The sequence below is a fragment of the Excalfactoria chinensis genome, chromosome 1 (genome assembly GCF_039878825.1).
Source record: "Excalfactoria chinensis isolate bCotChi1 chromosome 1, bCotChi1.hap2, whole genome shotgun sequence".
NCBI lineage: Eukaryota > Metazoa > Chordata > Aves > Galliformes > Phasianidae > Excalfactoria > Excalfactoria chinensis.
This window is the reverse complement of record NC_092825.1, coordinates 59867093-59891905: the sequence shown is the minus strand read 5'-3', so window position 1 is coordinate 59891905 and position 24813 is coordinate 59867093. Positions and strand designations below refer to the sequence as shown.

At 40.9% G+C, this 24813-nt stretch overlaps 1 protein-coding gene across 4 annotated transcripts in view; it reads left to right on the top strand.

The window, feature by feature from the left end:
- Nucleotides 1-232: 232 nt before the first annotated feature.
- EPS8 (EGFR pathway substrate 8, signaling adaptor) overlaps nt 233-24813 on the top strand; it is a 130747-nt gene continuing 106166 nt past the window's right edge. For 2 of the 4 annotated variants that reach the window (XM_072356604.1, XM_072356582.1), the window contains exon 1: nt 531-894. The gene's annotated coding sequence lies outside the window, so the exon portion shown is untranslated. Of the gene's footprint in view, nt 487-530; nt 895-20886; nt 20941-24813 lie in introns of those variants that run through there. The other 2 variants (XM_072356597.1, XM_072356590.1) reach the window with 2 other exon arrangements.

Genomic DNA, 24813 nt, shown 5'->3' with positions numbered 1-24813 from the left:
GTCCTATCACAACAGACCCTGCTTAGGTGTCTGTCCTCTTCTTTCCTATTGCTTTCCTTTAGATACTGGAAGGCTGCACTCAGGTCTCCCTGGAGCCTTCCTTTCTCCATGCTGAACAGCCCCAGCTCCCTCAGCCTGTCCTCGGAAGGGAGGACAGAAATTTTGGGAACTCAGTGAAAAGAGAGATTCTCGGTGAACAGCCTGACTGTAGGAGCGGCAGTGACTCTTTACAGAAGCCACCAGCGTAGGCAGCATTACAGCCCCCTGTCAGCATACCCGGAGTGCGTGTGCGGGGTTGTTCCACGCACACGGAGCGACAGCCACGTGTGAGCTGTCAGGGCAAGGGGCACGCGTAGCCAAATGGAAACAGCATCGACAGCCAGATTTCATTCGGAATTGAGACTGAGGACGGGAGCGTGTTGCTCTCACAGCCGACTCTTCCCACAGGCGGTGTAGATACACCTATTTCCTTGCTTCGGAGCCTTGGTAGGTTTTGTGTGCGTCTTTGTGGCGATTTTGGTGACCGCTTAGGATGACTGGAAATAAGCCGCCTACCTCAGGTGGGCTCCGGGGGCTGCTTTCAGTACCCCGGCATCCTGCGGGCGACTTGCACGCAGCAACAGGAGAACGCATCTGGCCGACGGCCGAGCCCGCCCCGGCCCCGGGCTGGGGCAGGGACTGTGGCCGGGGAGGGGCGGGCCGGCAGAGGGAGCTCGGCTCCGTTCCGCTCCGCGGCTGTTCCCGCTGCCCGGCGCCCGCCCGCGCCGCTCCGGCACTTTGTTGGTAGCGCCGAGCCCCGCTCTCAGCCCCGCTCTCGGCCCCGCACCGAACCACGCCGCGCTCTCGGCCACCGGCGCGCCCCGATCCTCCGCGAGGGAGGAGAACGTCCGCAAGGTAAGGGGCTGCCGGGGCGAGATTCCCTCGGGTCTCCGCGCCCCTCGGTCACGCTGCGGTCCTGAAATCCCCCCCGGGCAGTCGCCCGTCTCCGCGGCGAGCTGCGCGGCGTTAAGCCACATGAAGGAGGATGGGGCTGCTCGGGCAGGGGCCGCTGGAAAACTCCCTCGGTGTGTGCGAGGCTCCGCGGCTGGGGACGGCGTTGGGGCTGCAGCCCTTCCGTCTGCGTGTGTGCCGCCGGAGGTGCCGCCGCACCTTACACCTTGCCCGAGAACCCAGTGCGGGGCTCCCGTGTCCCCGGCGCTCGTCGCCTCCCTCCCCACCTGTTCCCAGGTGGCCGGGCTGTCTCTCCGGCTCTTGTATCGTTTTCCGCCTTTTAATCTGGCTTCCCAGTCAGCGTTGCTGGGAGCTGGCGAGGAGCAGCTGGTGGGTGCGATAATCCCGTCGTATGCCCGTGTTTCGCTGCCCTGCTGCCTTCCTTCCCCGCTCCCTCTCGCTTCGAACTTTCCCTGGCATTCTTCCTCCTCCTGCCCCTCTCCCCGCCATGACGCGCTCTCCTGTGCGCCGTGCGCTGTGCACCGAGGGTGACCTGGGCTCGCGGTGGAAAGCAGGTTTTCTGGCATGATTTAAGATGCTACTGGCCCCCTGTAACCTCAGTAGGGCCGGGTTATGGTAAATGAACACCAAGACACCTCCACTTCTGCTCAGCCCTTGTCTCGAGCCAGCTGGCAGCAGGGCAGAACAAGTTTTTCATTAGGATATTGTTTGAGAACCAACACTCACACCCTAAAAGCGTGCTTTGCATTGACTCGTGCTTCCTGTACCCCTCCAAGGTACAGGCATTCTGCAGTGTGACCTTTGGTGGAGTCTGTTTACTTCAAGTGAAGTACTGGAGATAAAAATATTACTCCGCTAGGTTGTGTCTGCTGAAATATTAACCAAATGATGGATCTCAGGTTTCGTGGCAGCGCTGACAGTGTTTTAGCACAGCCTCTCCTTCCTTTTGTCATCAGAAGTAGGGTCCTCCTCCCTTCCTATTAACCATCTTCTCATTTGTGACTGCAATGGCTACGTCAGCTACAAAAATCGCTTAGATGGAAGAACCTCCATATGACCATTTTTGTTGTTAGCAACTGGAAATACTGAATCAGCGTTGTGTGAGCAGTCCCCATTCCACAGAGTACCACTGGAAATTCTGCAAACAGAGCCCTCTGAGAAGTGGTTGCCTCCTAGACCATCCCTATCGTGGGCTGCTCACTTCTTTCAGTGAGTGGTGAGGGCTGCAAAAGAGTTTGTGAGGTTCCCAGGAGGTGTAGAAGAGGCAGCATTTCTCAGCTCATCTCCCTAGTGCAGTGTTATTGTTAGCATACGGGTACCTCCAGGTAATGAGATACTGTGCTCAAAGGTCTGCTGGAGCTGAGCGTGGCTGCTTTGTCTGGGGGTGGCTGTGGTTATACGACTGGCTTTGGCCAATACTTGTACTGTCACATACTCATAATGGTTGCAGTATTGAGTTTTGCGCTCTTAGAGCTCAGAATAAATGTTTTTGATTGTGTATAATTTTGAAAGCACTCAGAGCATCCCGTTAGATATTATTGGAAGGAGGTAGCAGCCCCGCAGGGAAGAACAGCCAATAGGTGTCTGTCTGTTCATAGAGATAATACAGAGCCCAAGATTGTTCTAAAGACACTTCTACTGTGAAAAACACACCTTAAAAAACACCTTCCACTTGGTGACAACTGAATTGATGAAATACTATTGTTTTTCTTTCTGTCCATATTCTAGCTGTGAATGGCAAATCACTCACATTAACTGCTATATATTTTTTTCCCCCTGTGGATGAAAACTTATTAAAACCTAAACACATGAAGTTGAATAATTAGTGCCCTGAGGGTCAAAATAGATCAAGTATATAAGAACTTTGCTCTCCAAGTCTTCTGGTGTCTCACTACCGTAGCTGAAGAATGCACAGTGAAAGCTGCACTAATAAAGTGCATGTTAACTTTGATTTCAGTGTCTAACATTACTTCTCTTATATTTCTGTTTATAATTGCCAAGTCATCCTTGTCTTCTAGACAGTGAATGACTGATCAAAGGTGAGAGGTTTCCCTGAAGAGGCAGCACTCAGCCACACCAGGTGGAAAAATTGAGCATTTGGTTTGTCCGTGACCCCTCCAAACTGGAGCAGTGCAGAACCTTTCTCTCTCAGAGAGTGGTGATGCACTGGAACAGGTTGCCCAAGGAGGTTGTGGATACCCCATCCCTGGAGGCATTCAAGGCCAGGCTGGATGTGGCTCTGGGCAGCCTGGTCTGGTGGTTGGTGACCCTGTACATAGCAGAGGGGTTGAAACTAGATGGTCATTGCGGTCCTTTTCAACACAGGCTATTCCATGATTCTGTGATGATTCTATAATTCTCTACTTTGTGGCTGGTAGCCAGCAAGTAAAGGCATTTAATTCCTCAGTGCTGTGCAGCTGTTGGTACAGAGAACACAGTCCAATCCTGATACCTCTGTTGAAAGAGAATCAGAAAGATTCTTTGCTTGAGTGTGTGTCTTCCACATATGGATAGATTTGGTTCTCATACTGCCTTTGTAACCAAGATTTCTTCTAGGTTATTTTGTTGTTGTTTATTTATTTATTTATTTTAATTATTATTTCACAGCATCTGATTCTGTGTTTCCTGTGTCAGGGGTTTCATCATTCTAGTCCTGAGCTGGGTTCTCAGGGAGGCTTGTCAGCACCTCGCAACTGGATGGCTTTGGGATGATTTGGAGCCTCTGTATTTGCTTTGTGGTTCATGTAGCAGCCTGATGCCTGAAATGCCCCTTTGCCAGAGCTAGGGCAGCACTTATTGAACATTCAGTAAAACTGAACATCTCTAAAAACACCCCTGGAAACTAAACTGAGGGTGTAGCTATAGATATGTAATATTCACAGTGCAAAAAAGCATTAAGAGGGTTATTTGTTGTTTTCAGTGCTAGTTCTCTAGATTTTTTCAGCATTAAATGCTTTGCATCAGCAGAAACTGGAGTTCCTGCCAGTCGTGAGGTCCACAACTGGTGCCATTTTATCTCAGCTCCAGAGTTACATTCTGCTTCATCCATTGATGTATTTGTCCAACACAGGATTTGTACATGTAATGATTTAATCCTGATACCTGGAAATGTCAATTTCTAGTCTTGGGTGTCAAGCTATATAATTGCTGCTGTTTGAATTTTACTTTTTTGTTTGCTGGGAACTTCTGCTGTTATTACAGTCATGAGAGAGTGACTGCTTGATGTCTCACCGTTCTGCATGCATATGAACTTACAGACACAGTCAAGTTTCATCTCAGTGAGTCTGCTCGGTCTGCATGTGACAAAGGCTTAGCACAAGTGTTTACAAAGCAGAGCTCTGGATTCACTGAAGCAGCAAGATAAGAGGAGGTGTCTGTTGTAGGGTTTAGTGCTTTTGTGGTTCTGTATCACCGTGCTTGTTCCAGTGCGAGGTTACTCAGAAGTTTCTTGGAAAGACCGCGAGGATGCAGGAAGAAGCAACCTTCGCATCTGTTTTGTGTCTCTGTCTTTTTCCAATAGCACATTGCGGACTTGGAGAGGATAAAAAATGAGTCAGTTAAAAACACAAGCATCATTAGCGTTAGCTTTTGAGGACTGGGTTTCATTTTGAGCTGCATCGCTGAGCCCACACTCACTGCCATATGCCTTTGATTTTATTCACTAATGTCATTTGCAGTAAAATTGTTCAATATGAGCCAACCCAAGGCCTTGCATTCTACTAGTTGAACACAGTCAGTCCTTTCTTCCCTTCCCTCCTTGTGCCGCTATCTATGCAATTAAAGCTACTCATGCTGTGATTCTCCACGGGAATGAGATCTGATGTGGAAATAGCAAATTACAAATTACTCTGTTTGCATTTATTACCTCTGCCGTTTTCTGAATAGACTCTAGCAATCTTTTGCATTTTGGATGGACAGAGTTAGCAGATGTCTGTAATGTCTCTAACTTCAAAGGTTCACGATGGGCATTTAAAGTGGGATTTGTATGTTTTTGCCTTAATTTATGCAGGGCTTTTCAGTTGTGCAGTGTTCTGATGCGTAACGGGCATCTTCATTGCTAGCAGCATGACAACGGGCATTGGTTGCGTTTGTTCTTAAAGCCTCGCTCAGGTTGGCATTTCAGCCATGCTTGGAAATTGCCTGTTTTCCTGGAATGCTGTTAAACCTTTGAGTATTTCAGCATAATATTTAGAAAACACTTTTTAGGAATGGTACCTATTCAGCGTAGGTGTTGCAGGTGTTCAGTAACTCCGAGTAATCTGTGTACATATAATTTGTCCTCGTTTTCTTCCTTTCCAGAATGTACTGGTTTTATGTAAGAGGGAGGATTTGTCTTTCAATAATCCAAAGTGTAACCATTTATAGATAGTGCAGATTTTGTAGGTTATCAACGCAGGTAGAGAAGCATACAACTTCTTTTAAGCATCCCGTGGGCACAGAGGAGCCGTGTTCAGCAGGCTTAATGGTGAAGCTGCCATAGCTGGTTCTTGTACAGGGAGGTGGAATTTACTAGAGCCCCTAAATGTTTCAGACTTCATTTATCACTGTGAGCCTTAATGTCTGTAGCTCACAAATGTATTTATTTATTTAATCTGGAAAATAAAGGGATGACTCATGGGGATTTGTGTATTACTTTGATTTCTGCTCTTGCATGTAAAAGCATTTTTAAGGATTTTGCCAAGTAGTAAAGCAGGCGCTAGGCTTGCTGCTTCTCTCATCAGCACTCCCTTCTCCTCCCCCTTGCCTTCCAGAAATTGGCTCACCTGCAAAGTGAAGCTGAAAGTCAGATGTTAGCAGAGCTTTTCCACTCTTCGTTAGTATAGGTCCAGGGCCATGAGGAAAGGGAAACAATATGTAACATACCTCACAGGTTAGCTACTTAAAATTTGATCTAAAAATCAGGAGAAATACATGAGATTGGGTAGGTCTGTTCTTTAATACTTGTAGATGCAAGGTGCGACACAAGATTATCTCAGTATATTTTCACTGCAGGTGGAATCCAAAGGTATTCTGATTTCTCCACTTAATGCTTGCAGTGGTTTGTCTTCCACATGAACCTTGGGTTGTGAGCACTTTGTTTTGTTCTGGGGTGGCTGAGAGGGCTTAGCATCTGAGTGCATTTCTTGTGAAGATATACAACTCCTCTCATAGTTTTGATGTACTCTTTCTTCTTCCAATGTCACCCGTTGGTTTGTTTCATGTAAAAAGTAATTTGAAGTGATTGATCTTGAGAAATCATTCTTCTTCCAATTGATTTACCTCAGTGTTTGAGGGGGTTAGATATCTGGTTGATCCAGACACTCAGTACGAGTTCAGTGCCTTTGAGGTTCCCAGTGTTCATCACAAAAACATTGTGGATGTACAGGTCTGTTACACCTAGGGCAGGGATACAAGACTAGTGCCAAGTGTCACTTGGTGTGTACAACCACATGACAAGGGCCATGTGATGAAGTGTGAGTTTTGTGAGTTATGTTGTGAGGAGCTCGAGATAATCAAGTTGCATCAAAGTACAGCCCGACAGTCTTCTGTGCCATTTTTAAAATGGAAAAGTCAGCCACTTACAGATAAGTTTCTGAAGTAATTTACAGCCTTAAAAACCATGCTTTGAGAAGCTTGTGAGTGCATTATGTTGTCTGCTGTTAGGTATGTAAATATGCATGTTTCCCTCTGAGAGTTTGGAGGAGGACAGCACATTTAAATACATATTTTTCTACTTTCATTTCAGTGTTGTCTCAGGCTTGCTTTTCTTGTAGTGGGATTACTTATTCTGTTCTTCATGTCTATTGTTACTTACTGCTTTGCAAACTTTTCACAACCTTAGCGTAGTGTTTCATCTCTTTTATTTCTTCCTGTATTTAGGGACAAAGAATTGTCCAGTGGTTAAGGCAGAGGGTTGGGAGGTAGGGATGGTGCAGTCCGTTCCTACGTCAGCTGCGAATTTCCTTATAGCTAATAAATCTGTGCTAACTGCTGTCTTACAGAGGGCACAACAGAGTGAGGAATCTGGACTTTGCACCTAAGTGTCCAATGGTTAAATCACCTGTTGTTGAGTGTCCTACTCGTGCTGAGAAACAAACAGCGTCTTTGTTGTAGTTACTGTTTTCCTTCCATTGCTGTTCCTGTGTTAAAACAGTGATGCATCTTGAACCTTGCCTTCTGCTCTGGTCAGTGGTCTTCCCCCTGCTCAACCTGGCTGTTGGGTTAGCTCTTAATGTTTTCCTTTCTTTTCTGGTTGCTCATGTTTTTCCAGCATGGTCTATCTCGTTTTTGTACTTTGCTATAACTTTAATCTAATTTATTTCTTCTTGTTTCTTTATTTATTCCATAAGCTGTCCCTACCCTTTTTATTTTACTTTTCATTTGTTCTTCATGTGTCATGTTCAGCTTCACACAGTCACTCCCTACCACTCCTTACTACAGAGCCATTCCTCTCCTACAAATGATACATGAGGGGAAAACTTCATGTATATTTGTGTCATCAGCTTTATTCCAGTGTCTTCTGAAATGCATTTCAGATCCATTGATCTCAGTGGGATAGTTTATATTCAAAATTACATGCATAATTAAGTCTTTCTAGGATATGGCTTTAAAAGTAATGTTTTCTTTAATATGTTACTGCTTTTTATCTAGTAATTTTAAGTTCACTTCAAGCTGCTCTGGTGCTCAAGACCTGAATAGGAAGTGTTGAAATGTGTGTAGGCATTTGTTTTCTGTGTGTGAGTGAGGTGTCTAATACACACACCAAAAATCTGTTCAGTCAGTGTCTCATTGAATATGAATGAAAGATGTTCTTAGAAGTGCCTTTCCTCACAGTGACATTTGTTCATTTCTACTAAGAATTTAGTAGAGTTACTTCACTCTTTATATTATGTCGACGTGCAAGAAGAAAGGTATGTTCATCTGTTTCTTAAATTGTGGCAGTGCAGAATACAGCTGCTTTTGGGAAGTTGCTTTTGAAGTGAGTTGCTTTTGGGGACCAATCTTGATGGTGACTGAAGTTACAGTTCTGTGCAGCTTATCAAGAATTTGAATCTTCTGAGAGTTTGTCTTCCAGGCTGAGGATTGGGTAGATTTGATGGTGCTACTGGCCTGTTTAGTTCAGTCCTCTGTGCTCCCCAGTGGCAAGTAGCTTTGAGCAGCCGGCAGCAGTGAAATATATCTTCCCTTTGAAAGTGTTTTCTTACTTTTTTGGAGGAGGTGGATGTGCTGAGCATGAAGGATTATGTCCCATCACATTCTTTGAGAATTTTACGTAGTACTTTTATAAGTCAGAACGTTCTTGTCCATAGAAATGCCTACTCCCCTTCCTAAAATTTGTCTCAAGATCTCAGTGTTGGAGACATTAGTTTTGTCTCTCTGCCTCAGTTTTCTTACTTATAAAATTGAAAATATAACTGTCTCTCTGGGGTTCTGGGAGACTTAATTAGCAAATGTTTATACAGGCTTTGAAGATGTAAAGCACCATATAAATGCTAAGTATTATTATTATTACCACCAGCTGCTTCATAATAATTGCAGTAATAAAAGTGTCAGTGCTAGTGGCTGTATTAATGGCGCTGTAGCTGTAGTTTTCTGTCATTGGGATCCTGAGAGTTATTCCATTTCCGTTGTACTGTGCAGGAAATGAGCAATTCAAAACACTTGACAAAGTAGCCCACCCCAAAGTTAGTGTGTAGGGCACCACTTCACATATTTCCTTTTTCAATCAAGTCTGCATTCCGGAACATATTTTTCATAAAATCTTGCAAGTTTTCCCTGTGCTGTGACATCATATCTTCATGCTGTATATGGCGTTCCTTGTGCAGGGAAACAAGCTGATAATGGACACTAAGTAAAACTGATGGTGCAGATGCTGCTGAGGTACAGATTATAGGAGAGCTGAGGTGGAAGAAACTGGGCTTCCAGCTGTAAAATCTCCGTAAAGGGCTTCTTTGAAAATAGAGGAGAGAAGTTCAAATCTGTAACTGAGAAAAATCGATGCCTGTTGTGCAGTGTGACACTGTTTGCCAGTCCTAGGGCTGACTGGGGGGTCTGTGCTCTGCTGTACTGAGCTGATTAGAAATGAACCAGAGGCAGTGGCATTCATGACATTTGTATGTAAAAGAAGGGATCTTCTATAGATGATTGATATCTAGTAGTATAGGAGAAGAGAAATGGTATAAATCACAATTAGTCTTTAGGGCTTTTTTTAGGTTTACTTTTGTAAAACATCCATGACTTAATGCTGAGCTATTTTTATTAATGTAGTTGTGCTTATCTCACATAACCAGCTTGGAAAAAGAGGATATGAGCACTTTTTAAGCCTCTGACTTATAAATTGTGAGAAAGAGGAAAGAAGATTGATTCCAACAGGCTTGAAGGTAGATTCATTTTTCTTCTAGTTAGTAAAATGAGAGAGGGGAAAATTAAACTGAAGCCTTAGAGGGCCAGTCAGTTTTAGCCGGGTGGAAAATTATTAGGTATTGCTCTAATGCACAACTTAATTGTAAAGCTTGACTCTGAAAGAAAGCAAATGCAGGGGAGTTCTGTTTTGCTGAGCTGATGATAAAATCTCCCAGTCACTTCTGCCTGAAGGAATAAGGATAAGAAAAAATAGAATAATAGCAAAAAAACACTGAGGGGGAACAATTATTTTTCTATCATATCCTGAAGATCTGAGTGGGTTACTTGGTTGCATTATAGGAAGAATCTTGTGCTGCTGGAATGTTGGTAGGATTGGTTGTGCTTTGAAGAAAATATCTCTGTTCTTTTTACTATAAACATTAAGATAAGATGGAAAGGTTTGGAAAAATGCAACACATTCTGTGAGCTCCTTCAGCATTCTTAATTGCTTATTATGAGGTCTTAATTTAATATTGTTCCTTCATATTTTGGGTACTTTTAATGAGTTCTACTTCACCTAGTAGGGCCGTCAAACTCTGTAATAAGTGACCGATTACTAGTTATATTGTAGTATATAACACAATGCTTATTTAAATTGCTAGAGATGTTTCTTAGTAGCTTCTGTATCAGCTCCAAATATAAAGATCTGAATGAGTGAACACATTAAAGAGATCATATCAATCTGGATGATGGGCAGCATCATCTTGTAGTGGCTGCGCTACAAGAACTTCTAAACCAGAAATGAAGCAGAGCAGGGAACTGATTTCGTCTTTCCTGATTCTGTGTAAACACATTTTTAGGCAACTTTGAACACCTTTAAAAAGCAAGAAGAAAAGGCACTAACCTTTACAGCTGCAAAGTCTTTCTACGTAGAAGTTGTTTTCTCTTTATTGCGTGAGTCTGGCAATTTTCCCTTTTGAACAAAATTCTGTTTTGTTTTGTTTTCTTCTGAGGGCTGCAGGAAAGAGTAACTATTTCATCCTCCTTGCATGCAGTAGTACAGCAATTTGATAGGAATTTCTTTTTCTGTTATCTTAGACTGTAACATACAGTAGAATAATAGCTGTCTTTTGAAGTACAGAAAACCTGCCTGAGGGGCCATCATTTTAAAGTCTACTATGAAATTCTTTTTTAATAAGGTTCATTCCTTGCACTATTTGAGTGCAAGGAGATGTGTGTGTTGAAATCGTGCTAATCCTTCATTTGCCCAAAGTGTTTGGCTCATTCCCTAGCTGTCAGAGAATTAATGGTGTGCTTCAGTGTAAGATCTTGTATTACTAGACTGCAGTTATGAGAGAAAGTAATCTGATTCTTGCATTTGCTCATGAAATTAAGTGGTTTCCAGTGTACTTACAGGCCATCCATATGAATTGGTGAGCCCTGCTGTCTTATGCTGTACTTGTGACTGGTCAGTTAAACAACCATGTAGCTGGTGATGACAGCAGCTCTCTCCTGTACTTCTTGTTTGGCCTTCCACTTGGAAATTGCACAAAAACACAGTGTATAGTTCGGTACACTTAATGAATTCAGATCATTCATCCTGAACCAGAACGATGACCTCCGGCCTTTACTGCATGGGAACACACTTTGAATGAAGGAACTCAGAGCAGGTCCTACAGCAGAGATGTCAAGACAGAGGAGATACGCCCAAGCTGATTTTAACCATGCTCCTCCAGCAGAAGAAACAGGCTAAGTTGTGTGGGACGCTGTGATCTCTGTGCTTGTGGCTGAGGACAGAGATCCTTGTAGCCATAGCTAAACCATATCTCGTGCCTGAACCTGGTATGGTGTCTGCACTGTATGCATGCTATCCATCTGCATGCCCTCCTGCAGTTCTGCTCCTGGCTGATGCAGACTGTATGGGAGATAGTATGTGTTGTTTACATTTCAGGCAGAGGGAGTCAGCGGGATGAAATTACAGTTTCAGAGTATCTGCCTATTTGTATCGTGATAGCTTGTCCAGATCTTAGCCAGTGAATGAAGGCTTATTGTACCAGGCAATTTCAAGAGAATTTTATTATTTAAACATAATATGTATTTTTAAGTCTTATAATCGATAAGACCTGTTTAAGGCCATGGCAGATCATTTCCTCATTTGTTTTGACCTTCAGAGTGTACAAGGGAGGAGATCTTCTGCCCTGCCGTTTCTGGTAGGAAAATATAAACCAAGATTTCTTGTCCTTCCTCTTTGTTCGGGGTAAACACATAAATTTAAACTGATTGCCTCTGGTACTTGTTGGTTTTTCTCACTAAGTACATTAGTGAATTTCTAGTGGTTCCATGCTGGAATTGTGTGAATGCCAGAGCGTGGTGCTAACCCCTTGATACTGTTGTTTGTATTTATATACATTTTTGGCACTTGGCGAACGCAATACAGGTTTACTCCTCTGCATATAGGCCTTTCCCCAAAACCTCCTAGGCTAAAAGCAGATGATGCTGGAACTTGTCCATTCTTTTCATGTTTCACAGTATAAATTGCATAAGCTTGAATATCTGAACCATTATATAAACTTCTGTGCGTAGCCATTTTTGGCTCACGTGGCTGACCAAGACATTTGGTTGGAAAACATTTTTGAAGAGTTAAAGGCTGTATTGCCCTGTGGGAAATACTGTGGAAGTATTGGGGGGTTCCTGTTTATCTCCGCCTTGGCAGATTTGATCAAGTTTGGGCCTTTCTACCTCCTGAACTTTGGAGATGTTGTTGTATGGTGATGTGGGTGTCCAGATGCATGCTGCCCTAGTACTTCCAATAATGCCAGCAATAATGTTTTTTGTCATATGTTCTCTATGGCTGCTTTTGTACAAGATTCACAGCTGTTACTTCAGGCAGTTTAGTAAATTAAATTCACAATGACTGCATTGGAATGTCACAACTGATGCAAGTCCCGCTTGGTCTTAAAAGTCTCCTCCACAATTTTTTTGTGCAATGACTTCTTTAGGATGCACAGAAAAGTGCACTGGAATTTTAGATTAGGCTTTGCTCTTTATGTGCTCACTTCTTGCCTGCCCATCGTGGGACTCTCCTGCCAGTAATGAGGAAATGTTCTGAGGCAGTGCTGTTGCCATGATGACTTATAGAAATAGGGGAGTTTTCCAGATAATCCCTTGTGATAGACACATGCCTTCAGGAATCAAATGACCTTAAACTGATGCAGATCTGAAGCTTGGGGTTGGACAAAAATGATTTTTCATAGGCGTTGAGCTGGTGGTGCTGAACTCACTGGTTATAAACCACGTGTGACTAACATTCTTGGTCTAAATTGCACTCTTCACTCTGGACACGTTACATCACTAGAGAAATGTTTTGGCCAAAAAAAAGTATTGTAGGGCCTTTGCCCTCTATTGCTTTTTATCATTTATGTCTTTAGGACCATTTGTGTATACATTCTGCGCAACCACTTTGCCAGATTCTGTCCAGTATTACAAATGATGCATATATATTTTTTTCATCTATAGTGTCTTTCCTAGGAAAAAAAAAACATCTGGTTTGTGTATATGCCTTCAGCTGTTAATAATTTCCAGAAAATAATACAGTTCGTGTACTGTGTATCTGATAAACTGTAGGGCCTGGTGTGCAGTAGAATTCAAATGTTTTCAGCTTAGCAATATGTGTCTTTCCCCCCGTTTGTTGGATGTAGCAAGCAGAAATCTTTTTGTTTCAAAGCTGACTGAGGATTGTCTGAAACACACCTTGACCAGTGTGAATGCATTCTTCAGTCCTATTGGAAATAGTTCCTGATGAATTTCAGTAATGGTCCTCAGTTGCAGGGGAGAGGGATTATTTTTTTAAGTTCTTCTGCAGACCTCAGGTATTACTCTGTCTCATTGGTGTGCCACTGTAGTATAAACTATAAAGAAGTCTCAAAATGCATACCATCTTTAGACTGTATGGCTAAGAGTCTGAAATTGCTGTAATGCACAGGTTCGCATAGGCCGATTCTGGTTTTACTCTGTTCAGCTGTAGATTTTGGAGGAGAGATGGAAATTCAAAGATTGATGTGAGTGTTAATTGACAAATTTTGTGCACTTCAGAGAATTATAGAATTGCTTAGGTTGGAAAAGACCTTAAAGATCATCGAGTCCAACCACAACCTAACCATACTATTCTAATGGCCCTCTGCTAAATCATGTACCTGAGCACCACATCCAAATGGTTTTTAAGCACATCCAGGGATGGTGACTCAACCACCTCCCTGGGGAGCCTATTCCAGTGCTTAACAACCCTTTCTGTAAAGAAGTTTTTCCTGATATCCAACGTAAACTTACTCTGGTGCAACTTTAGGCCATTTCCCCTCATCCTGTCACCAGTGAGAAGAGACCAACACCGCTCTTTCTGTAAGCACATGAGTACTGAACACAGTACTCGAGGTGAGGCCAGACCAATGCCGAGTACAGGGGCAGAATTTCTTCCCTAGTCCTGCTCACTGCACCATTCCTGATCCAAGCCATTGGCCTTCTTGGACACCTGGGCACACTGCTGGCTCATATTCACTTCATATTCACTCACTTCCCGTGTTCTGATGAAGTAAACGTGAGCATTAACTTCTCTCTTTTGGGGCTGTTTATTTTATTAAAAAGAAATGAGGTCATTTGTATGTAAGGCTGGCTACCTCAAATTTCTGAAAAGCTAATTAATGAAGTGTGGCGTTTCATTCTCAGTGTCACTATTCACTTCTGCCACATGCTATGCTATGCTGTACTGTGGTATGCTGTGCTGTGCTATCCATTTCTTGCAAACTGTAATCTCTTTTCCATTTCCATCTATCACAGTTTCCAGCTGCTTGCTAGGCCAAAGGATCAGCTGTCATGATTGTGTATTGGCGCTGTAGATATAGGTGTACTAGAGGTGGTGAGTGATGTGAAGATTAAGAAACTACAGCTGTTGATTGAGGAATAAGGAGTATATGACTGTTGAGAGTTAGGAGAGTCCTCAGTGTCTCTTATCAAGAAGACCTTGAATTTGCTTCCACTCAATTCTTTCTGTCTAGACTTATCCCTGTTAAATTGGAAGTATGTAACTGTTTGTAAGCAGGGCATTTTTGTGTTTTTCATAACATCTAGTGTATGGATGGGGCAGAAGGAATGGCTTTTGCCTCTGTATATTTTTGCTTTCATATAGTTTTGTTTCTATGTATTTTATTCAGATGTATTGCACTGGGTGGAAATGGATATGGTTAGCTACCAAATAGTGAAAAATGTAATAGTTGTTCTAGCTCATTAATTCCTCAGCCACGATAACAGGCTGAACTGTTGACAGTGGTGGCAAGCAGAGGTGTGGAGTGGGGAACATCAGTGCTGCCACTCAGGAAACCAGAGCTAATGGCTTTTGTCCCTCCTCTGCAAAGCCCTGGGATTCCACTGTCATCTTGAGTTCAGTCTGCTAAGTCTTGTGAAAACAATGAACTGGCTCACCTCCAGTAGTATGATTTTTATCTTGAATTAACAGTAAGTTGCTTTTCCTCATGAAGGTGAGTACTTTTGTTCCAAACTAAGACTGCTTTCTCTTTTGGGGGATTCTAATGGGTTCGCTAATGTGTGAAATATACCTTATTTTATTTTATTTTATTTTATTTTATTTTATTTTATTTTATTTTATTTTATTTATTTTATTTTATTTTATTTTATTTTATTTTATTTTATTTTATTTTATTTTATTTTATTTTATTTTATTTTATTTTTTTATTTTATTTTATTTATCTATTTATTTTTTATTATTATTCCCTACTAATCCTATTGCTTTCAGGCACTTCAATCTGCCCTGGATTTTAATGAGGCATTTAAAAATAGATATCTTTGTTGGCAATTGTACTGTGATGCTATCTCAGAAGTCAGCCACCATTTTGAGAATGACATCTGAGTCTGCCTATGTTTCTGCATGACTGCAAACTGTCACTACTCATTTCAACTTATTAGTGTTGTAGATGGATATGCTGGTTCATCTAACAAAGAGGAAACTCTAGGCATTAGCATTAAAATTCAGATTTTGTTCCTGAGAATAAAGGAAGGGGTGACTGTAGTCATGAGAGCTTGGACAACTGGGGGTGGAGGCTGCAGTGCAGCTCAGGGATGTGTTGAGTGTTTTGCTTGCAGGGCACCAAAAGAAGGTTGTGGCATTTTGACCAGTTGAAAAAGATGCTCTATTTGAATGTAAGAGTTTAATACGATAATTGAGTGCATCAGCTACAGATTACACCGTGGAAGACACTAAGTCTTGTTCTAAAAAGGAGACTTCAGTTGGAAATACTCATTTTTTTTTGGCAGGGGGGGAAGAGGATTTGAGAAATGAGACCTTTAAGAGGGCAGATGCAAAACTCTGTCTGAATATTGTGCCTCTTTATGACTTTTGAGTGCCCATGCACACACTGAAGGTATGCAAAGTGATTTTTAAAAGTACAGACTTGTAGAACGATGGCCCTCACTCCCTATCTTTAAAGGATCTGAAGTGCTGAGGACACACAAGCACTGCTGGCACACAATGGCTTTTTCTCATCTAAACAGGCCATGAGCCAAAAGAGCAGGAGTCCCTGGCCAACTTGCACGGCACTGCCATTGCTCTTCTCACAAGGCAAAACCGTGTTTTAATTTATTCATTATTCTTCCACTCTGATATGTCTAAATATACTCCATGAGCAGAGATCTTTTTCACCTGTTGAGGCACTTCTGTGCCTAAATACAAGCCTGGAACATGTTTGTAGTTGAAGCATTTTGACTCACAGCACCTTCACTAAAATGTGCTAAAATGAACAACCAAGTGTTCCTGCAATTGTAATAGTAAACTGACAAAGTGGTATTTATATATATATATATTTTCTTTCTTTTTCTTTCCTCTCACCAAGTTGTAGCTGAGTCTTAGTTCCAATGCTGCAATGCAGTTACACCACTGGTTAACAACCCTGTGACTTGGAGGGAACATAAACTCTTAAGTGTTTACTTACTCAGTAAATAGAACTTAAGTAACAGCCAAATCTTGGTTTAACATTTTTCTTTTTCCATAAGTAGAGTTCCAACCGCAGCAGAAATACAATGAATACAATGAAACTGATGGCTGACAAATGATGCAAAGGTGATTGTTAAGGCGATGGTGATGACTGGGATAAACTAGGTGTTACTAACAGATTTTAATCTTCCCTTCAATGCTGTGTCTCAATAACCAATTTATTTTTCTATAACAGATAACTTGTGACTATCTGTTTAACTATAAGCCTTTCTTTGAGTAAGCTTTCAGTTCTTAACCTCTCATGCATTTATTTGGAGACCCTTTCCTCCCTTGACAGATAATATATACTACTGGGAGGAAAAGGAAGTTTTGCAACCCTAAGATTTCCTGAAGGAAAGAAAAAAAAAAGTTGTTAAGATTCCTTTAAAATAAATTAAAAACAAGACCAAATAACTCAGTGACTCGCAGCTTACAGGAACATCAGATTTTTTTTCTCTGTTATAATAACTAGATACATTTTATTCCCATTTATCCTTAAATAAAGTAAATTTTGCTAGCTATTTTTGCCAGCTGCTACAGTTAAGCACTGCAACTATATTTGAAGGAATAGAATCAATTTTCATCCATTAGTAAAATGAGGATACTTGTGAACAAGTAACAAATTCAGAATTGAACAGTAAGTAAGAGGAGATGGTGAATCAGTCAAAAATTATGAGGGATTCCTGAGAAGCTCAAGGTAAATAGTTAAGATTGTCATTCACAGAAAGGCTTATGAAGAAGGATGTTTTCATTGTAGCAAGTAGCTTACAGCACAGGACTGGGAAAAGAATGCTACTTCAAGTAGCAAAATTTGGTTTTGTAACGTAGTTCCGAGACTTGAGCTCAGACAGAAATGGCAGTATTCCATTACTAGAGCAATGATGCTAGCTAGTGAATGGGAGATCTCTTTCAAGTAGTCTTGTTTCCCTTAGGAGTTAGTGACCTGACTTAAAGAGGGAGCTTACCTGATCTGCCTTTGAGGTTGTTTCGCATTATATGTTACAGATTTTTACAACTCTTACACTAAATAAGGAGCAGCCTGACCTAGTGGGCACGTGGCAGGGGGTTGAAGTTCAGTGACCTTTCAGAGTTTTCCAACCCAAATCATTCCATGATTCTGTGAAGCAACATTCTAAAAACATGTGTTTTTACCTAATAGATATGTGCTATATGTAAAATTTTTAGCTCACAGGGACCATCTTGTTCTCCTATATGACCTCTACGACACTTTTGACTATCCATTGTGCACAAGTGCTTTATTTTGACCTTTGGGGTAAGGAGAAAAAAAGAGTGCAATCTTAAATGTAATCATTTTATTCTATTTTATTTTAGGCACTTGAAATAATGCTGTAGCAGTAGCTACCTTGTCTGTTTTGTTCTCACAACTGCATTAGTACAGAAAATTGGAAACCCAAATTATCCTGGAGCTTGAAAAAAAGAAAAAAGTTGCTATGGTAACTGGACACTATACATCCCATTTGGGACTTGAGTTAGGTGTGCATATTTCATAGTATTTTCTAGTCCTCATGAAATGTTGCAAGTCTCTGAGCTCTCATAAAACACATCTGGGGTGTATTAAGAAGTATCCCCTTGCTGTGTTGTATCCCATTAGTACGTGCCTTCATCCTTACTCTGTGTTGCATGAAGAACCAGGGATGCTGTGCTGGTGTTTCTCAGGCACGTGGGAGAGATTCCAGCTGCCATCCTGTGCCCAGCTGTGTCTGTGCTTTGCAGCACCTCAGAGGCCAGGCGTCGGAGCCTGGATCTTGTCCAGGGCAGCTCAGGCACATCATCAACACCCTGTTCCTGTGCTGAGAACAAGTAAAGGGACTGCCCGTGTGCTTAAAGGAAAGGAGGAAACCCTGATGGGGTGGAACTGTTAGGAACCGTTGTGTAATATACTGTCAGTGTTAGTGAGATTAGTTCCCTCCTCTTTCAAGTCTATGCTCTCTTGCAGAGCTTTAATCAAAAGAGGCTTCGTTTTTAAGTTACAGGCATCTCCCACATGCAAGAATGTGAAGGCTGCTCTTTCTTCTTCTGTGTAAGAAGTTCTCTCTTACTTTGGGTGATGTTTTGCATTCACTCTGTGGTAGGGCTGTGGGCCAACCGTGCCAGTGCCCTGAGCGCTCAGCACAGCGGAGCACAGGCCTGATCGCAGATGATGGGCTGGGTGCCTCTCTGAGTTTGCAGCTGCATCAAATTACTCTGGTGTTTTTTTCTTTCTTTCTTTCTTCTTCAGCATTCTGGCTGTGGGGTTTAGCACCATATGTTTGTAGAGGGGTTCTCATGTTTGGGTGAGAGAGAATGGCTGTGAGGGACAGCACTCTCAGCTATTGGTTGTAGGTGTACTTTGTGTGCAAACTTGCCAGCCTAACTGAAAATGCTAAAATTGTCTTTTCTAACGTAGGCAGATCGCAGTAACCTCCTATTCTTAACTTTTCTAAGGTATGTAATTATTTTTGCTGTGTTTGTTGCAACATCTGTAAATATTTACCCATTAAATATTCCAGCTGGTAGCTTCCCATTGCCTACTTTTCAACAGTTTATGTGCAGCATTGAATGATGGCTGTGGTGCCTTTTGGGTAAAAATAAAGAGCAGATGGGCCTTTCTTGGGCAAAAACTTCTTTTGGGTTCTGCTTGTGATGGGCTTTCCATGACTTTCTGATATGTAGGAAGCCCCTTGCCAAATTCATGGGAGAAAAAACTCCATGTCTTCCATGTGCCAGTTATCTTGAAGTGATTCTTCATTTTATTTTATTTTATTTTATTTCTTATTTCTTTTGTTTTTGAAGTGCAGTGGAAAATCTGTTTCTCAAGTAACACTGACAGTTCTTCTTTGTCCTTGGAGAATATTCCCCTGCAGTTGTGGGGGGTTAATTTTTGTTTTGTTGTGGGTTTTTGTTTGAGCTAGTTTTAGTAAACAAGTTGAAGTTGCTCAAGGCTAGAGATATAAAAAAAGTTTAGGGTGGTGACTTGAGGCATTGTGCTGAGACATGTTTGCAAACCAACTCTCTTACCAACTTGGAAGCCCTAGGTAAATTATTCTCTCTTAAAGTTGATAAGTATCTCAAAATATAGTGTTAGTACTCAGCTTTCCGCCTTTCCTGGAGTTAAGGATCCAGAGTTCTTCCTTTCTTTTATGATCTTTGATGTTTGAGAGTGAGGTAATGTTTTACGTGGTTATAGTTAGAAATCTGTTGATGCTTTGCATCTCAGCCCTGACTTGAATGCAAATAACCATTCAGTAATGTAGAATAGCTATATTTTATACCCTCGGGACACTGATTGAGACCAACGATGTAAAGCTGCAGATATTTCCCTTCCTTCATGCAAACTTAGATGGAAACATTTGCCCAACCCTCTCCTTGTTCTGCAGTCTTGCTTAACTTGGAGCGTTGTGAAGACGTAGGTTTTGTAAGAGCTTGCAAAGAGGACAAATAAGAAGTGCAGACAATTTGATTTTTTTCTTGCTCTTTTGGGTACAAACTAAGCAGAGAGGTCCAGTGTCTCTTGCTGTGTTCCAGTATTTGCACTTGAATGTTTTCCATAAAGTGGGCTTGGTGTTCTGTGTGTGTTGTGGCAGAGGAATGGGGTTTTCATTCCCAGTTTTGCAAGGAGATTCATAGTGAAAATAATACTCCACAATCACAAAGGATTTGCAGATTTGTGGAAAAGCAATGTGCCAAGCTAAAGTTAGATTATAGGAACTGTCTGAGCATCAATACATGAGGAAATCATTATTTTCTTGCCTGGCTAGAGAACTGTCAACTTTCACACTGTCAGGAAGAATCCACATGTAACCTGAGTAACACACAATCATGTTTCACTGGAACTTTCAAATATGATTTTTAAGGTTGGCAGACTCTTTGTTGTATCAGCATTGTGCAGCTGTAGTGCAAACAAAACATAAGCACCTAGGAAATAATAAGGCTGAAAAATGTGCTGTGTTTTTAGTGCTGGGAATCATTGTATTATTATGTCTCTGAGTAGGTCTCGAATGCAAAACATTTTTACTTCCCTCAGGAAGACGAATGATTGAACGTAATGTTTTCATTTTCCCCTTGTTGCAGTACTTTTTCAGCTCAGTAATGAGCATTTCTTTTCTGAAATAATCTGTGCCCACTGTATATGGCTCCAAAAGCAGTCTTCATTTCTGGCAGTTTCATGTAAACTGGTTGAATTTTGGAGATGAAGCTTCTCCATGCTATTGTTACTTGCTGTAAGAGCAGGGTGGAACTACATATTTAAACTTCCAGCCACATGTAGACATCAGTGTGTCTCAGGAACCATCACACCATTGTCAGTATTCATATAAATAATGACTGCTAAAAAAATGAGCCAAGTGACTTAAACTCCCATTTCTGTAAATACAGCATCTTCCTGCCTAGTTTTCCTGAGAGAATTTGTTTTAATATTGTTTCCTTTACAATCTGTGGAGTATAGGATAGATCTTGTGAAGTCCTTGGCCTGATATCACAGCTAAGGAAATAATTGACAGGTTAATTTATGACTAATATACTACAAGGGAAAACTTAAAGCTATCACAGACAAATACTTATGCCTTTTTCATCTGTAGGTGGAAGGTGTCATCCCTCAGCAGAATAGCTACATTAGTCTCACATGGAAGGAGGTATGTGTACAGACTGGGTATTCTATCTTCATTGTGCTGCTGTACTCAAAATCATTCTGTATCTACATTAATTTCCTATAAAGAACAATTTAGAGCTTAGAAATGCTGGCCAGAGCATCATTTTTCTGAAATAACTTAATGAATTGGCATGTAGCCTTGTCATCTCATGGTTGGTTGAGATCCTGAGGCAATATTTAGTGTAATAGAATAAGTGGTGCTCTGGTTAACACAATCATCTCTTATGTAGAAAGATGCGATTATGACTTTCAAGAGAAAGAGTCTTTTCACTGCACATTTAGCTATTATTCTGCTAATTCTTTGCTGAGATTTGGAAACTGCCGCATCTTTGTTTTCTTTTGGATTGGAAAGTGCTTAGTGTGCTCTTTCTGAAGGGCCCAGAATTTGAACCCGCAGTGCTTACATGAGGATTAACTTTCTTAAGGACGTAAGGGTCCCCATGGAGTTACCTGAGCTCTTTAATCAAAGATTGAATTTTTAGCATAATATAGTACTTACATTTGTCCAAATCCAGGGAGGCTGATAAATTAATTAAATTTGAGGAGGAAGTAACCAGAAGAAAATGTTGTAGAGTTTAAAGGTTTGAAGGATCATTATGCGACTGGAGCATTACTTTTTCCAGGTAAAATGTGGATATGTTTTGTATTTATTTTTCTGTAAATACATTTTAATTTAATCATTTTGGACCAATGCTAGACTTTCAATGATACACTGACTACTGTGCTTTTGTCTTCATGGGAAGGGTGTTTTTCAGATTGGTAGCTTGAAAGTTCATTCAATAAGCCTGTCTTGTTATACTAGTATAAACTGTTAGAGTCAAATTGGTGACATTAAAGGTAGCATTAATATCAGGGATGAAAGTAATAGTGGGTGATTCTGCATGCTAGAAATGTTCGAAGTTAAAAGTGATAAAGGTGGTGGCCATTTTTATGTAAGAGTATTTTTTGTATGCATTCTTACATTGACTTAAAACTTCTGTTAAATTCCTGCACTCGGAACGCTCAGATGTGGGACCATGCAGAATTATTTAATCTCCTGAGAGTATCTGTCTTTTAATAAAACAGACATCAGTTTTACGTATTTAGATCTATTGATTATTTCTGAGGAAAATTGCTCTTCTGATTTAATTGCAACGGAAGCTTTCTGTGAGTGTTTGTCTTTGGCAGGCAATACTGCCTTCTTTCACACCAACAAGGCATCTCTCTAATTCTGGTTCTAAATGTCGTGCTAGGTGTTTTTGTGTATCTCTTTATGTCTCATAATGAAATTTATGCACAGATATGCAGCAAATGTAATCAACAATGCCTGAAATTAGATTCCAGTGCTTTAAAGCTGTGAAAGATAGTATTAACTTCTGTCTTTCTTCTGAATGTCCATGTTACAGGCTGTCATTTATTTCTTCCTGTGGTCTATTTCTTCATTTGTCTAGTTGTAAAATAATTTATAGAAGCTTACAGAAAACTTTTGTGCAACCTGTGTTTGGTTTATTTCACTGACATAAGCTACGTGTTTCATATATCCATGTTCTTTTTGAGTGACCTGAACTATCTGGTTCACCATTGGCTTTTTTTAGTGTAGTACCTACACTAGCAACAGTGTTTTCAGCCTCCTGTGAAGTGATAAAGTTTCCTCCTGTGTAGGGTCATGAGGCACTGAAAGGTTTCTCTTTCCTCGTTTCCCTGTGCATCTCCCCTGAGCATCCTTCTTTTATTTTAGTCATCTTTATTTCTTCCTGCCAAACAGAGGGAGTCTGCGGTCACAGCCAGGATCTGAAGTTCTAATAATGGTGTACAAATTGTTTTGAAGGGACAGACAACACTGCTTTGGCTATGTAAATAATGCAGTGGGTTACCTGATTTCCTGCAGAGACTACTAGAGGTTCTCACCTCTAACAGTTGCTAACTGCTAACAGTTGACAAGTGTTGGCTTCCAGTTAGGCTGCTTGGTGTTGCTTTGCTCACTAGGGTTAAGCAGGGCTCTCTGTTTTTTGTAATGTTCCAAATAAATGAGACTTCCAGGGAGAGCCAGTAATGTTTTCTTCCTGCAGGGTTGCCCTTCTCGGTGCGACACATTCACAGGTTTCTGTTCCAGTTTGGTGAAAGGGGAGAGAGATGATGATGATGAAGAAATGAAAACACTTGTGCTAGTAGTTGAAGTAAACTTGCTCTAAGCATGGAAATAATGTTCTGCTTTTGTTCCAGGCTGGGTAATATGTATGTATAAGATTCACTTTGTGGCACTTGTCTTTCCATTATAGCCTTCCACTTTTAGTTTTGTATTTTGGCCTCAGATTTAACTCTCTGTACAAAGTTTGGGCATAGCATCTTTTGGCCTGTAGCAAACAGTGTTTTGTGTGCACTTTTCTTGAATTTTTTTGCTAATTTGCTTTGGTTTTTTGATCCGGTACTGTGAAAATGATATTTTGTGGTTAGAATTACACGTCTAAAATTAGCGTTGAATGCATACAATAATGAGTTGATTTGTACTTTTTTAAATGGTGGATTTCTGCTTTTATTTATCTGTTCTTTTCCCAGTGGAGTTCTGGTAGTGAGATTAAAATGGGGAAACAGTGGATTAGGAAATGTTTGTTCAGGGTTTTTTGTATTGGAGTATATTAAATGTTGGAAATACTTTATGAAGGGAACAAAGATAAGTACAATTAAAATACTTTGTGGATATTGGCAAGAAAAATTTTTAGACATCCTCAGGAAAGCTTATGGTCTAGCTATTGTCTAGCTTTCTAGGGTTTTGCTTCGGGATGTATGACAGGCCCCTTTTGATCATGTAGCTCCTCATTCTGGCTGTGTGACTCTGAATTTGTCTTTTACATATATATAAATATAAATATATATATATATTCTTCTGCAGGGAATTTGGGCTTTCTGCATGTTTGTTTTTACTTATAATCATTTAGTCCAGGATCTGTTTGGTTTTTTTTGTTTGTGATGTAAATCTTGCTCTTGGTCCAACATGAATGTCAGTCAGAGTTCTTAATATACTTGAGTGTGCCATACTGCAGAATCAGCTTCATAGCAGTAAGACAAGAAAAACTACAGGCAAGTAGTTATAAGAGGATCAAAAAGAAGCAAGGACTAGACTAAGAATAAACCCTCTTGTTCTTGAATTATAGATCAAGGGAAGAAAGATGTTTGGAAAAATTGGAAGGTAATAGTTTAAGTATTTAAATATGAAGATACCCTTTTTGTACTCCCTTAGCCTGTAGGACAGTACTGCAAGACATTATGGAGGCCATTATGTTTTGGTAGGCTTCAGTAAAAGAAACATTAACAAGGAAACATTTATAAGAGGTAAGTGATGGATCGTATTCTTCTTCTGTTGTTTATTTTTTAACAAGCAGGACCTTTTAGAGATCTGAATCCTAGCTCAGACTGGGAGAAGTTGGATTAAAAGAATGTAAATGGATTAAGGTTAGTTTACTATGTTACAGGGTTCCGTCTGAGTACTTGACCATTGGTAGTACCAGTCTTATGTGAAACAAAGCCAGCAGACCTTATTTTACAACAAAAGAACCATCATATTTGTTATTCTTTTGCACAATCTGAGAAGACTGTTTATCCCAAAGTATTGAGAAATACCTGCTTGCCAGAGTATTCAGATCTCTGGCATGACCAGGGTCCTGCTCAGGGTTACGCCTGCTGATGCATATTAGTGCAATGGCCCCAACAGCAATATCAGTAAAGTAGCGATAAGTACTATAAGAAGGTGTTTTGTTGCTAGAGTATGTTTTTTGTTTTGTTTTAAATAGGAATTAGCAGTTACGCTCTATTAGAAGTGCTGTAGTGGTTTCTTTTAAAGGAAAGCAGCCCCAAGAAAATTGCCACCTTGTCTGTGTTG